Genomic DNA, 16,174 nt, shown 5'->3' on the forward strand with positions numbered 1-16,174 from the left:
ATTTACTAGAAACTTTTAGTGTCGATGTCTTGCACATGCGCAGAGATCATCCGTATGCTTAGCATTGTGCATTTCTATCCGGATTTCCATCACATATGAGCCTATATTAATGGTGTCAAGAATCTTAGATTGAATCGCCGTTCGAGGGATGCGTGGTATAGTGGATAGAATTACGTCTTTATTTCTTGTTCTTTTTGATGGTCTATAGTTCGAATCTGGTGGCCGAACGAATAATATATTTATTCATTATTTTTATATATTTATATTTATTATTATTCTCCACACTTATTCTATAGTTACTTCGATGCCCATTAATATTCATTCTAATTGAAATAAAATTTGATTTAAAAATATCTATAAATTTACTAGAATCTTTTAGTGTCGATGTCTTGCACATGCGCAGAGATCATCCGTATGCTTAGCATTGTGCATTTCTATCCAGATTTCCATCACATATGAGCCTTTATTAATGGTAACAAGAATATTAGATTGATGCGCTGTTCGAGGGATGCGTGGTATAGTGGATAGAATTACATCTTTATTTCTTGTTCTTTTTGATGGTCTCAAGTTCGAATCTGGAGGCCGAACGAATAATATATTTATTCATTATTTTTATATATTTATATTTATTATTATTCTCCACACTTATTCTATAGTTACTTCGATGTCCATTAATATTCATTCTTCCTGAAATAAAATTTGATTTAAAAATATTTATAAATTTACTAGAAACTTTTAGTGTCGATGTCTTGCACATGCGCAGAGATCATCCGTATGCTTAGCATTGTGCATTTCTATCCAGAGTTCCATCACATATGAGCCTATATTAATGGTGTCAAGAATCTTAGATTGAATCATCGTTCAAGGGATGCGTGGTATAGTGGATAGAATTACATCTTTATTTCTTGTTCTTTTTGATGGTCTCAAGTTCGAATCTGGAGGCCGAACGAATAATATATTTATTCATTACTTTTATATATTTATATTTATTATTATTCTCCACAATTATTCTATAGTTACTTCGATGCCCATTAATATTCATTCTTATTGAAATAAAATTTGATTTAAAAATATCAATAAATTTAATAGAAACTTTTAGTGTCGATGTCTTGCACATGCGCAGAGATCATCCGTATGCTTAGCATTGTGCATTTATATCCAGATTTCCATCACATATGAGCCTATATTAATGGTGTCAAGAATCTTAGATGGATGCGCGGTTCGAGGGATGCGTGGTATAGTGGATAGAATTACATCTTTATTTCTTGTTCTTTTTGATGGTCTCAAGTTCGAATCTGGAAGCCGAACGTATAATATATTTATTCATTACTTTTATAGATTTATATTTATTATTATTCTCCACACTTATTCTATAGTTACTTCGATGCCCATTAATATTCATTCTTCCTGAAATAAAATTTGATTTAAAAATATCTATAAATTTACTAGAAACTTTTAGTGTCGATGTCTTGCACATGCGCAGACATCATCCGTATGCTTAGCATTGTGCATTTCTATCCAGATTTCCATCACATATGAGCCTTTATTAATATTGTCAAGAATCTTAGATTGATGTGCTGTTCGAGGGATGCGTGGTATTGTGGATATAATTACGTCTTTATTTGTTGTTCTTTTTGATGGTCTCAAGTTCGAATCTGGAAGCCGAACGAATAATATATTTATTCATTACTTTTATATATTTATATTTATTATTATTCTCCACACTTATTCTATAGTTACTTCGATGCCCATTAATATTCATTCTTATTGAAATAAAATTTGATTTAAAAATATCTATAAATTTACTAGAATCTTTTAGTGTCGATGTCTTGCACATGCGCAGAGATCATCCGTATGCTTAGCATTGTGCATTTCTGTCCAGATTTCCATCACATATGAGCCTTTATTATTGGTATCAAGAATCTTAGATTGATGCGCTGTTCGAGGGATGCGTGGTATAGTGGATAGAATTACATCTTTATTTCTTGTTCTTTTTGATGGTCTCAAGTTCGAATCTGGAGGCCGAACGAATAATATATTTATTCATTACTTTTATAGATTTATATTTATTATTATTCTCCACACTTATTCTATAGTTACTTCGATGCCCATTAATATTCATTCTTATTGAAATAAAATTTGATTTAAAAATATCAATAAATTTAATAGAAACTTTTAGTGTCGATGTCTTGCACATGCGCAGAGATCATCCGTATGCTTAGCATTGTGCATTTCTATCCAGATTTCCATCACATACGAGCCTATATTAATGGTGTCTAGAATCTTAGATTGATGCGCTGTTCGAGGGATGCGTGGTATAGTGGATAGAATTACATCTTTATTTCTTGTTCTTTTTGATGGTCTCAAGTTCGAATCTGGAACCCGAACGAATAATATATTTATTCATCATTTTTATATATTTATATTTATTATTATTCTCCAGAATTATTCTATAGTTACTTCGATGTGCATTAATATTCATTCTTCCTGAAAAAAAATTTGATTTAAAAATATCTATAAATTTACTAGAAACTTTTAGTGTCGATGTTTTGCACATGCGCAGACATCATCCGTATGCTTAGCATTGTGCATTTCTATCCAGATTTCCATCACATATGAGCCTTTATTAATGGTGTCAAGAATCTTAGATTGATGTGCTGTTCGAGGGATGCGTGGTATGGTGGATATAATTACGTCTTTATTTGTTGTTCTTTTTTGATGGTCTCAAGTTCGAATCTGGAAGCCGAACGAATAATATATTTATTCATTACTTTTATATATTTATATTTATTATTATTCTCCACACTTATTCTATAGTTACTTCGATGCCCATTAATATTCATTCTTATTGAAATAAAATTTGATTTAAAAATATCTATAAATTTACTAGAATCTTTTAGTGTCGATGTCTTGCACATGCGCAGAGATCATCCGTATGCTTAGCATTGTGCATTTCTGTCCAGATTTCCATCACATATGAGCCTATATTAATGGTGTCAAGAATCTTAGATTGATGCGCGGTTCGAGGGATGTGTGGTATAGTGGATAGAATTACATCTTTATTTCTTGTTCTTTTTGATGGTCTCAAGTTCGAATCTGGAACCCGAACGAATAATATATTTATTCATCATTTTTATATATTTATATTTATTATTATTCTCCAGAATTATTCTATAGTTACTTCGATGTGCATTAATATTCATTCTTCCTGAAAAAAAATTTGATTTAAAAATATCTATAAATTTACTAGAAACTTTTAGTGTCGATGTCTTGCACATGCGCAGACATCATCCGTATGCTTAGCATTGTGCATTTCTATCCAGATTTCCATCACATATGAGCCTTTATTAATGGTGTCAAGAATCTTAGATTGATGCGCTGTTCGAGGGATGCGTGGTATGGTGGATAGAATTACGTCTTTATTTGTTGTTCTTTTTGATGGTCTCAAGTTTGAATCTGGAAGCCGAATGAATAATATATTTATTCATTACTTTTATATATTTATATTTATTATTATTCTCCACACTTATTCTATAGTTACTTCGATGCCCATTAATATTCATTCTTATTGAAATAAAATTTGATTTAAAAATATCTATAAATTTACTAGAATCTTTTAGTGTCGATGTCTTGCACATGCGCAGAGATCATCCGTATGCTTAGCATTGTGCATTTCTGTCCAGATTTCCATCACATATGAGCCTTTATTATTGGTATCAAGAATCTTAGATTGATGCGCTGTTCGAGGGATGCGTGGTATAGTGGATAGAATTACATCTTTATTTCTTGTTCTTTTTGATGGTCTCAAGTTCGAATCTGGAGGCCGAACGAATAATATATTTATTCATTACTTTTATAGATTTATATTTATTATTATTCTCCACACTTATTCTATAGTTACTTCGATGCCCATTAATATTCATTCTTATTGAAATAAAATTTGATTTAAAAATATCAATAAATTTAATAGAAACTTTTAGTGTCGATGTCTTGCACATGCGCAGAGATCATCCGTATGCTTAGCATTGTGCATTTATATCCAGATTTCCATCACATATGAGCCTATATTAATGGTGTCAAGAATCTTAGATTGATGCGCGGTTCGAGGGATGTGTGGTATAGTGGATAGAATTACATCTTTATTTCTTGTTCTTTTTGATGGTCTCAAGTTCGAATCTGGAACCCGAACGAATAATATATTTATTCATCATTTTTATATATTTATATTTATTATTATTCTCCAGAATTATTCTATAGTTACTTCGATGTGCATTAATATTCATTCTTCCTGAAAAAAAATTTGATTTAAAAATATCTATAAATTTACTAGAAACTTTTAGTGTCGATGTCTTGCACATGCGCAGACATCATCCGTATGCTTAGCATTGTGCATTTCTATCCAGATTTCCATCACATATGAGCCTTTATTAATGGTGTCAAGAATCTTAGATTGATGCGCTGTTCGAGGGATGCGTGGTATGGTGGATAGAATTACGTCTTTATTTGTTGTTCTTTTTGATGGTCTCAAGTTTGAATCTGGAAGCCGAACGAATAATATATTTATTCATTACTTTTATATATTTATATTTATTATTATTCTCCACACTTATTCTATAGTTACTTCGATGCCCATTAATATTCATTCTTATTGAAATAAAATTTGATTTAAAAATATCTATAAATTTACTAGAATCTTTTAGTGTCGATGTCTTGCACATGCTCAGAGATCATCCGTATGCTTAGCATTGTGCATTTCTATCCAGATTTCCATCACATATGAGCCTTTATTAATGGTATCAAGAATATTAGATTGATGCGCTGTTCGAGGGATGCGTGGTATAGTGGATAGAATTACATCTTTATTTCTTGTTCTTTTTGATGGTCTCAAGTTCGAATCTGGAAGCCGAACGAATAATATATTTATTCATTATTTTTATATATTTATATTTATTATTATTCTCCACACTTATTCTATAGTTACTTCGATGTCCATTAATATTCATTCTTCCTGAAATAAAATTTGATTTAAAAATATTTATAAATTTACTAGAAACTTTTAGTGTCGATGTCATGCACATGCGCAGAGATCATCCGTATGCTTTGCATTGTGCATTTCTATCCAGATTTCCATCACATATGAGCCTATATTAATGGTGTCAAGAATCTTAGATTGAATCGCCGTTCGAGGGATGCGTGGTATAGTGGATAGAATTACGTCTTTATTTCTTGTTCTTTTTGATGGTCTTAAGTTCGAATCTGGTGGCCGAACGAATAATATATTTATTCATTATTTTTATATATTTATATTTATTATTATTCTCCACACTTATTCTATAGTTACTTCGATGTCCATTAATATTCATTCTTCCTGAAATAAAATTTGATTTAAAAATATCTATAAATTTAATAGAAACTTTTAGTGTCGATGTCTTGCACATGCGCAGAGATCATCCGTATGCTTAGCATTGTGCATTTCTATCCAGATTTCCATCACATATGAGCCTTTATTAATGGTATCAAGAATCTTAGATTGATGCGCTGTTCGAGGGATGCGTGGTATAGTGGATATAATTACATCTTTATTTCTTGTTCTTTTTGATGGTCTCAAGTTCGAATCTGGAGGCCGAACGAATAATATATTTATTCATTATTTTTATATATTTATATTTATTATTATTTTCCACACTTATTCTATAGTTACTTCGATGTCCATTTATATTCATTCTTCCTGAAATAAAATTTGATTTAAAAATATCTATAAATTTACTAGAAACTTTTAGTGTCGATGTCTTGCACATGCGCAGAGATCATCCGTATGCTTAGCATTGTGCATTTCTATCCGGATTTCCATCACATATGAGCCTATATTAATGGTGTCAAGAATCTTAGATTGAATCGCCGTTCGAGGGATGCGTGGTATAGTGGATAGAATTACGTCTTTATTTCTTGTTCTTTTTGATGGTCTATAGTTCGAATCTGGTGGCCGAACGAATAATATATTTATTCATTATTTTTATATATTTATATTTATTACTATTCTCCACACTTATTCTATAGTTACTTCGATGCCCATTAATATTCATTCTAATTGAAATAAAATTTGATTTAAAAATATCTATAAATTTACTAGAATCTTTTAGTGTCGATGTCTTGCACATGCGCAGAGATCATCCGTATGCTTAGCATTGTGCATTTCTATCCAGATTTCCATCACATATGAGCCTTTATTAATGGTAACAAGAATATTAGATTGATGCGCTGTTCGAGGGATGCGTGGTATAGTGGATAGAATTACATCTTTATTTCTTGTTCTTTTTAATGGTCTCAAGTTCGAATCTGGAGGCCGAACGAATAATATATTTATTCATTGTTTTTATATATTTATATTTATTATTATTCTCCACACTTATTCTATAGTTACTTCGATGTCCATTAATATTCATTCTTCCTGAAATAAAATTTGATTTAAAAATATTTATAAATTTACTAGAAACTTTTAGTGTCGATGTCTTGCACATGCGCAGAGATCATCCGTATGCTTAGCATTGTGCATTTCTATCCAGATTTCCATCACATATGAGCCTATATTAATGGTGTCAAGAATCTTAGATTGAATCATCGTTCAAGGGATGCGTGGTATAGTGGATAGAATTACATCTTTATTTCTTGTTCTTTTTGATGGTCTCAAGTTCGAATCTGGAGGCCGAACGAATAATATATTTATTCATTACTTTTATATATTTATATTTATTATTATTCTCCACAATTATTCTATAGTTACTTCGATGCCCATTAATATTCATTCTTATTGAAATAAAATTTGATTTAAAAATATCAATAAATTTAATAGAAACTTTTAGTGTCGATGTCTTGCACATGCGCAGAGATCATCCGTATGCTTAGCATTGTGCATTTATATCCAGATTTCCATCACATATGAGCCTATATTAATGGTGTCAAGAATCTTAGATGGATGCGCGGTTCGAGGGATGCGTGGTATAGTGGATAGAATTACATCTTTATTTCTTGTTCTTTTTGATGGTCTCAAGTTCGAATCTGGAAGCCGAACGTATAATATATTTATTCATTACTTTTATAGATTTATATTTATTATTATTCTCCACACTTATTCTATAGTTACTTCGATGCCCATTAATATTCATTCTTATTGAAATAAAATTTGATTTAAAAATATCAATAAATTTAATAGAAACTTTTAGTGTCGATGTCTTGCACATGCGCAGAGATCATCCGTATGCTTAGCATTGTGCATTTATATCCAGATTTCCATCACATATGAGCCTATATTAATGGTGTCAAGAATCTTAGATTGATGCGCGGTTCGAGGGATGTGTGGTATAGTGGATAGAATTACATCTTTATTTCTTGTTCTTTTTGATGGTCTCAAGTTCGAATCTGGAAGCCGAACGAATAATATATTTATTCATTATTTGTATATATTTATATTTATTATTATTCTCCACATTTATTCTATAGTTACTTCGATGCCCATTAATATTCATTCTTCCTGAAAAAAAATTTGATTTAAAAATATCTATAAATTTACTAGAAACTTTTAGTGTCGATGTCTTGCACATGCGCAGACATCATCCGTATGCTTAGCATTGTGCATTTCTATCCAGATTTCCATCACATATGAGCCTTTATTAATGGTGTCAAGAATCTTAGATTGATGTGCTGTTCGAGGGATGCGTGGTATAGTGGATAGTATTACGTCTTTATTTCTTGTTCTTTTTGATGGTCTCAAGTTCGAATCTGGAACCCGAACGAATAATATATTTATTCATCATTTTTATATATTTATATTTATTATTATTCTCCAGAATTATTCTATAGTTACTTCGATGTGCATTAATATTCATTCTTCCTGAAAAAAAATTTGATTTAAAAATATCTATAAATTTACTAGAAACTTTTAGTGTCGATGTCTTGCACATGCGCAGACATCATCCGTATGCTTAGCATTGTGCATTTCTATCCAGATTTCCATCACATATGAGCCTTTATTAATGGTGTCAAGAATCTTAGATTCATGCGCTGTTCGAGGGATGCGTGGTATGGTGGATAGAATTACGTCTTTATTTGTTGTTCTTTTTGATGGTCTCAAGTTCGAATCTGGAAGCCGAACGAATAATATATTTATTCATTACTTTTATATATTTATATTTATTATTATTCTCCACACTTATTCTATAGTTACTTCGATGCACATTAATATTCATTCTTATTGAAATAAAATTTGATTTAAAAATATCTATAAATTTACTAGAATCTTTTAGTGTCGATGTCTTGCACATGCTCAGAGATCATCCGTATGCTTAGCATTGTGCATTTCTATCCAGATTTCAATCACATATGAGCCTTTATTAATGGTATCAAGAATATTAGATTGATGCGCTGTTCGAGGGATGCGTGGTATAGTGGATAGAATTACATCTTTATTTCTTGTTCTTTTTGATGGTCTCAAGTTCGAATCTGGAGGCCGAACGAATAATATATTTATTCATTATTTTTATATATTTATATTTATTATTATTCTCCACACTTATTCTATAGTTACTTCGATGTCCATTAATATTCATTCTTCCTGAAATAAAATTTGATTTAAAAATATTTATAAATTTACTAGAAACTTTTAGTGTCGATGTCTTGCACATGCGCAGAGATCATCCGTATGCTTAGCATTGTGCATTTCTATCCGGATTTCCATCACATATGAGCCTATATTAATGGTGTCAAGAATCTTAGATTGAATCGCCGTTCGAGGGATGCGTGGTATAGTGGATAGAATTACGTCTTTATTTCTTGTTCTTTTTTGATGGTCTATAGTTCGAATCTGGAAGCCGAACGAATAATATATTTATTCATTATTTGTATACATTTATATTTATTATTATTCTCCACATTTATTCTATAGTTACTTCGATGTCCATTAATATTCATTCTTCCTGAAAAAAAATTTGATTTAAAAATATCTATAAATTTACTAGAATCTTTTAGTGTCGATGTCTTGCACATGCGCAGACATCATCCGTATGCTTAGCATTGTGCATTTCTATCCAGATTTCCATCACATATGAGCCTTTATTAATGGTGTCAAGAATCTTAGATTGATGCGCTGTTCGAGGGATGCGTGGTATGGTGGATAGAATTACGTCTTTATTTGTTGTTCTTTTTGATGGTCTCAAGTTCGAATCTGGAAGCCGAACGAATAATATATTTATTCATTACTTTTATATATTTATATTTATTATTATTCTCCACACTTATTCTATAGTTACTTCGATGCCCATTAATATTCATTCTAATTGAAATAAAATTTGATTTAAAAATATCTATAAATTTACTAGAATCTTTTAGTGTCGATGTCTTGCACATGCGCAGAGATCATCCGTATGCTTAGCATTGTGCATTTCTATCCAGATTTCCATCACATATGAGCCTTTATTAATGGTATCAAGAATCTTAGATTGATGCGCTGTTCGAGGGATGCGTGGTATAGTGGATAGAATTACATCTTTATTTCTTGTTCTTTTTGATGGTCTCAAGTTCGAATCTGGAGGCCGAACGAATAATATATTTATTCATTACTTTTATATATTTATATTTATTATTATTCTCCAGTATTATTATATAGTTACTTCGATGCCCATTAATATTCATTCTTATTGAAATAAAATTTGATTTAAAAATATCAATAAATTTAATAGAAACTTTTAGTGTCGATGTCTTGCACATGCGCAGAGATCATCCGTATGCTTAGCATTGTGCATTTATATCCAGATTTCCATCACATATGAGCCTATATTAATGGTGTCAAGAATCTTAGATTGATGCGCGGTTCGAGGGATGCGTGGTATAGTGGATAGAATTACATCTTTACTTCTTGTTCTTTTTGATGGTCTCAAGTTCGAATCTGGAGGCCGAACGAATAATATATTTATACATTATTTTTATATATTTATATTTGTTATTATTCTCCACACTTATTCTATAGTTACTTCGATGTCCATTAATATTCATTCTTCCTGAAATAAAATTTGATTTAAAAATATCTATAAATTTAATAGAAACTTTTAGTGTCTATGTCTTGCACATGCGCAGAGATCATCCGTATGCTTAGCATTGTGCATTTCTATCCAGATTTCCATCACATATGAGACTATATTAATCTTGTCAAGAATCTTAGATTGATGCGCTGGTCGAGGGATGCGTGGTATAGTGGATAGAATTACATCTTTATTTCTTGTTCTTTTTGTTGGTCTCAAGTTCGAATCTTGAAGCCGAACGAATAATATATTTATTCATTATTTTTATATATTTATATTTATTATTATTCTCCACACTTACTCTATAGTTACTTCGATGTCCATTAATATTCATTCTTCCTGAAATAAACTTTGATTTAAAAATATCTATAAATTAACTAGAAACTTTTAGTGTCTATGTCTTGCACATGCGCAGAGATCATCCGTATGCTTAGCATTGTGCATTTCTATCCAGATTTCCATCACAAATGAGCCTATATTAATCTTGTCAAGAATCTTAGATTGATGCGCTGGTCGAGGGATGCGTGGTATAGTGGATAGAATTACATCTTTATTTCTTGTTCTTTTTGATGGTCTCAAGTTCGAATCTTGAAACCGAACGAATAATATATTTATTCATTATTTTTATATATTTATATTTATTATTATTCTCCACACTTACTCTATAGTTACTTCGATGTCCATTAATATTCATTCTTCCAGAAATAAAATTTGATTTAAAAATATCTATAAATTAACTAGAAACTTTTAGTTTCTATGTCTTGCACATGCGCAGAGATCATCCGTATGCTTAGCTTTGTGCATTTCTATCCAGATTTCCATCACATATGAGCCTTTATTAATGGTGTCAAGAATCTTAGATTGATGCGCTGTTCGAGGGATGCGTGGTATGGTGGATAGAATTACGTCTTTATTTGTTGTTCTTTTTGATGGTCTCAAGTTCGAATCTGGAAGCCGAACGAATAATATATTTATTCATTACTTTTATATATTTATATTTATTATTATTCTCCACACTTATTCTATAGTTACTTCGATGCCCATTAATATTCATTCTAATTGAAATAAAATTTGATTTAAAAATATCTATAAATTTACTAGAATCTTTTAGTGTCGATGTCTTGCACATGCGCAGAGATCATCCGTATGCTTAGCATTGTGCATTTCTATCCAGATTTCCATCACATATGAGCCTTTATTAATGGTGTCAAGAATCTTAGATTGAATCGTCGTTCAAGGGATGCGTGGTATAGTGGATAGAATTACGTCTTTATTTCTTGTTCTTTTTGATGGTCTTAAGTTCGAATCTGGTGGCCGAACGAATAATATATTTATTCATTATTTTTATATATTTATATTTATTATTATTCTCCACACTTATTCTATAGTTACTTCGATGTCCATTAATATTCATTCTTCCTGAAATAAAATTTGATTTAAAAATATCTATAAATTTAATAGAAACTTTTAGTGTCGATGTCTTGCACATGCGCAGAGATCATCCGTATGCTTAGCATTGTGCATTTCTATCCAGATTTCCATCACATATGAGCCTTTATTAATGGTATCAAGAATCTTAGATTGATGCGCTGTACGAGGGATGCGTGGTATAGTGGATATAATTACATCTTTATTTCTTGTTCTTTTTGATGGTCTCAAGTTCGAATCTGGAGGCCGAACGAATAATATATTTATACATTATTTTTATATATTTATATTTATTATTATTCTCCACACTTATTCTATAGTTACTTCGATGTCCATTAATATTCATTCTTCCTGAAATAAAATTTGATTTAAAAATATCTATAAATTTAATAGAAACTTTTAGTGTCTATGTCTTGCACATGCGCAGAGATCATCCGTATGCTTAGCATTGTGCATTTCTATCCAGATTTCCATCACATATGAGACTATATTAATCTTGTCAAGAATCTTAGATTGATGCGCTGGTCGAGGGATGCGTGGTATAGTGGATAGAATTACATCTTTATTTCTTGTTCTTTTTGTTGGTCTCAAGTTCGAATCTTGAAGCCGAACGAATAATATATTTATTCATTATTTTTATATATTTATATTTATTATTATTCTCCACACTTACTCTATAGTTACTTCGATGTCCATTAATATTCATTCTTCCTGAAATAAACTTTGATTTAAAAATATCTATAAATTAACTAGAAACTTTTAGTGTCTATGTCTTGCACATGCGCAGAGATCATCCGTATGCTTAGCATTGTGCATTTCTATCCAGATTTCCATCACAAATGAGCCTATATTAATCTTGTCAAGAATCTTAGATTGATGCGCTGGTCGAGGGATGCGTGGTATAGTGGATAGAATTACATCTTTATTTCTTGTTCTTTTTGATGGTCTCAAGTTCGAATCTTGAAACCGAACGAATAATATATTTATTCATTATTTTTATATATTTATATTTATTATTATTCTCCACACTTACTCTATAGTTACTTCGATGTCCATTAATATTCATTCTTCCTGAAATAAAATTTGATTTAAAAATATCTATAAATTAACTAGAAACTTTTAGTTTCTATGTCTTGCACATGCGCAGAGATCATCCGTATGCTTAGCATTGTGCATTTCTATCCAGATTTCCATCACAAATGAGCCTATATTAATGGTGTCAAGAATCTTAGATTGATGCGTTGTTCGAGGGATGCATGGTATAGTGGATAGAATTACAGCTTTATTTCTTGTTCTTTTTGATGGTCTCAAGTTCGAATCTGGAAGCCGAACGAATAATATTTTTATTCATTATTTTTATATATTTATATTTATTATTATTCTGTAGACTTATTCTATAGTTACTTCGATGTCCATTAATATTCATTCTTCCTGAAATAAAATTTGATTTAAAAATATCTATAAATTTACTAGAAACTTTTAGTTTCTATGTCTTGCACATGCGCAGAGATCATCCGTATGCTTAGCATTGTGCATTTCTATCCAGATTTCCATCACAAATGAGCCTATATTAATGGTGTCAAGAATCTTAGATTGATGCGTTGTTCGAGGGATGCATGGTATAGTGGATAGAATTAAAGCTTTATTTCTTGTTCTTTTTGATGGTCTCAAGTTCGAATCTTAAAACCGAACGAATAATATATTTATTCATTATTTTTATATATTTATATTTATTATTATTCTCCACACTTATTCTATAGTTACTTCGATGTCCATTAATATTCATTCTTCCAGAAATAAAATTTGATTTAAAAATATCTATAAATTAACTAGAAACTTTTAGTGTCGATGTCTTGCACATGCGCAGAGATCATCAGTATGCTTAGCATTGTGCATTTCTATCCAGATTTCCATCACATATGAGCCTATATTAATGGTGTCAGGAATCTTAGATTGATGCGCTGGTCGAGGGATGCGTGGTATAGTGGATAGAATTACATCTTTATTTCTTGTTCTTTTTGATGGTCTCAAGTTCGAATCTGGAAGCCGAACGAATAATATATTTATTCATTATTTTTATATATTTATATTTATTATTATTCTGTACACTTATTCTATAGTTACTTCGATGTCCATTAATATTCATTCTTCCTGAAATAAAATTTGATTTAAAAATATCTATAAATTAACTAGAAACTTTTAGTTTCTATGTCTTGCACATGCGCAGAGATCATCCGTATGCTTAGCATTGTGCATTTCTATCCAGATTTCCATCACAAATGAGCCTATATTAATCTTGTCAAGAATCTTAGAATGATGCGCTGGTCGAGGGATGCGTGGTATATTGGATAGAATTACACCTTTATTTCTTGTTCTTTTTGATGGTCTCAAGTTCGAATCTGGAAGCCGAACGAATAATATATTTATTCATTATTTTTATATATTTATATTTATTATTATTCTGTACACTTATTCTATAGTTACTTCGATGTCCATTAATATTCATTCTTCCTGAAATAAAATTTGATTTAAAAATATCTATAAATTAACTAGAAACGTTTAGTTTCTATGTCTTGCACATGCGCAGAGATCATCCGTATGCTTACCATTGTGCATTTCTATCCAGATTTCCATCACAAATGAGCCTATATTAATCTTGTCAAGAATCTTAGATTGATGCGCTGGTCGAGGGATGCGTGGTATATTGGATAGAATTACACCTTTATTTCTTGTTCTTTTTGATGGTCTCAAGTTCGAATCTGGAAGCCGAACGAATAATATATTTATTCATTATTTTTATATATTTATATTTATTATTATTCTCAACACTTATTCTATAGTTACTTCGATGTCCATTAATATTCATTCTTCCTGAAATAAAATTTGATTTAAAAATATCTATAAATTAAATAGAAACTTTTAGTGTCGATGTCTTGCACATGCGCAGAAATCATCAGTATGCTTAGCATTGTGCATTTCTATCCAGATTTCCATTACATATGAGCCTATATAAATGGTGTCAAGAATCTTAGATTGATGCACTGTTCGAGGGATGCGTGGTATAGTGGATAGAATTACATCTTTATTTCTTGTTCCTTTTGTTGGTCTCAAGTTCGAATCTGGAATCCGAACGAATAATATATTTATTCATTATTTTTATATATTTATATTTATTATTATTCTCCACACTTATTCTATAGTTACTTCGATGTCCATTAATATTCATTCTTCCAGAAATAAAATTTGATTTAAAAATATCTATAAATTAACTAGAAACTTTTAGTGTCGATGTCTTGCACATGCGCAGAGATCATCAGTATGCTTAGCATTGTGCATTTCTATCCAGATTTCCATCACATATGAGCCTATATTAATGGTGTCAGGAATCTTAGATTGATGCGCTGGTCGAGGGATGCGTGGTATAGTGGATAGAATTACATCTTTATTTCTTGTTCTTTTTGATGGTCTCAAGTTCGAATCTGGAAGCCGAACGAATAATATATTTATTCATTATTTTTATATATTTATATTTATTATTATTCTCCACACTTATTCTATAGTTACTTCGATGTCCATTAATATTCATTCTTCCTGAAATAAAATTTGATTTAAAAATATCTATAAATTAACTAGAAACTTTTAGTGTCGATGTCTTGCACATGCGCAGAGATCATCAGTATGCTTAGCATTGTGCATTTCTATCCAGATTTCCATCACATATGAGCCTATATTAATGGTGTCAGGAATCTTAGATTGATGCGCTGGTCGAGGGATGCGTGGTATAGTGGATAGAATTACATCTTTATTTCTTGTTCTTTTTGATGGTCTCAAGTTCGAATCTGGAAGCCGAACGAATAATATATTTATTCATTATTTTTATATATTTATATTTATTATTATTCTCCACACTTATTCTATAGTTACTTCGATGTCCATTAATATTCAAGCTTCCTGAAATAAAATTTGATTTAAAAATATCTATAAATTAACTAGAAACTTTTAGTGTCGATGTCTTGTACATGCGCAGAGATCATCAGTATGCTTAGCATTGTGCATTTCTATCCAGATTTCCATCACATATGAGCCTATATTAATGGTGTCAAGAATCTTAGATTGATGCGCTGGTCGAGGGATGCGTGGTATAGTGGATAGAATTACATCTTTATTTCTTGTTCCTTTTGTTGGTCTCAAGTTCGAATCTGGAAGCCGAACGTATAATATATTTATTCATTATTTTTATATATTTATATTTATTCCTATTCTCCACACTTATTCTATAGTTACTTCGATGTCCATTAATATTCATTCTTCCTGAAATAAAATTTGATTTAAAAATATCTATAAATTTAATAGAAACTTTTAGTGTCTATGTCTTGCACATGCGCAGAGATCATCCGTATGCTTAGCATTGTGCATTTCTATCCAGATTTCCATCACATATGAGCCAATATTAATGGTGTCAAGAATCTTAGATTGATGCGCTGTTCGAGGGATGCGTGGTATAGTGGATAGAATTACATCTTTATTTTTTGTTCCTTTTGTTGGTCTCAAGTTCGAATCTGGAATCCGAACGAATAATATATTTATTCATTATTTTTATATATTTATATTTATTATTATTCTCCACACTTATTCTATAGTTACTTCGATGTCCATTAATATTCATTCTTCCAGAA

Source organism: Argiope bruennichi, chromosome 7 (assembly GCF_947563725.1).
Source record: "Argiope bruennichi chromosome 7, qqArgBrue1.1, whole genome shotgun sequence".
NCBI classification, from domain to species: Eukaryota; Metazoa; Arthropoda; class Arachnida; order Araneae; family Araneidae; genus Argiope; species Argiope bruennichi.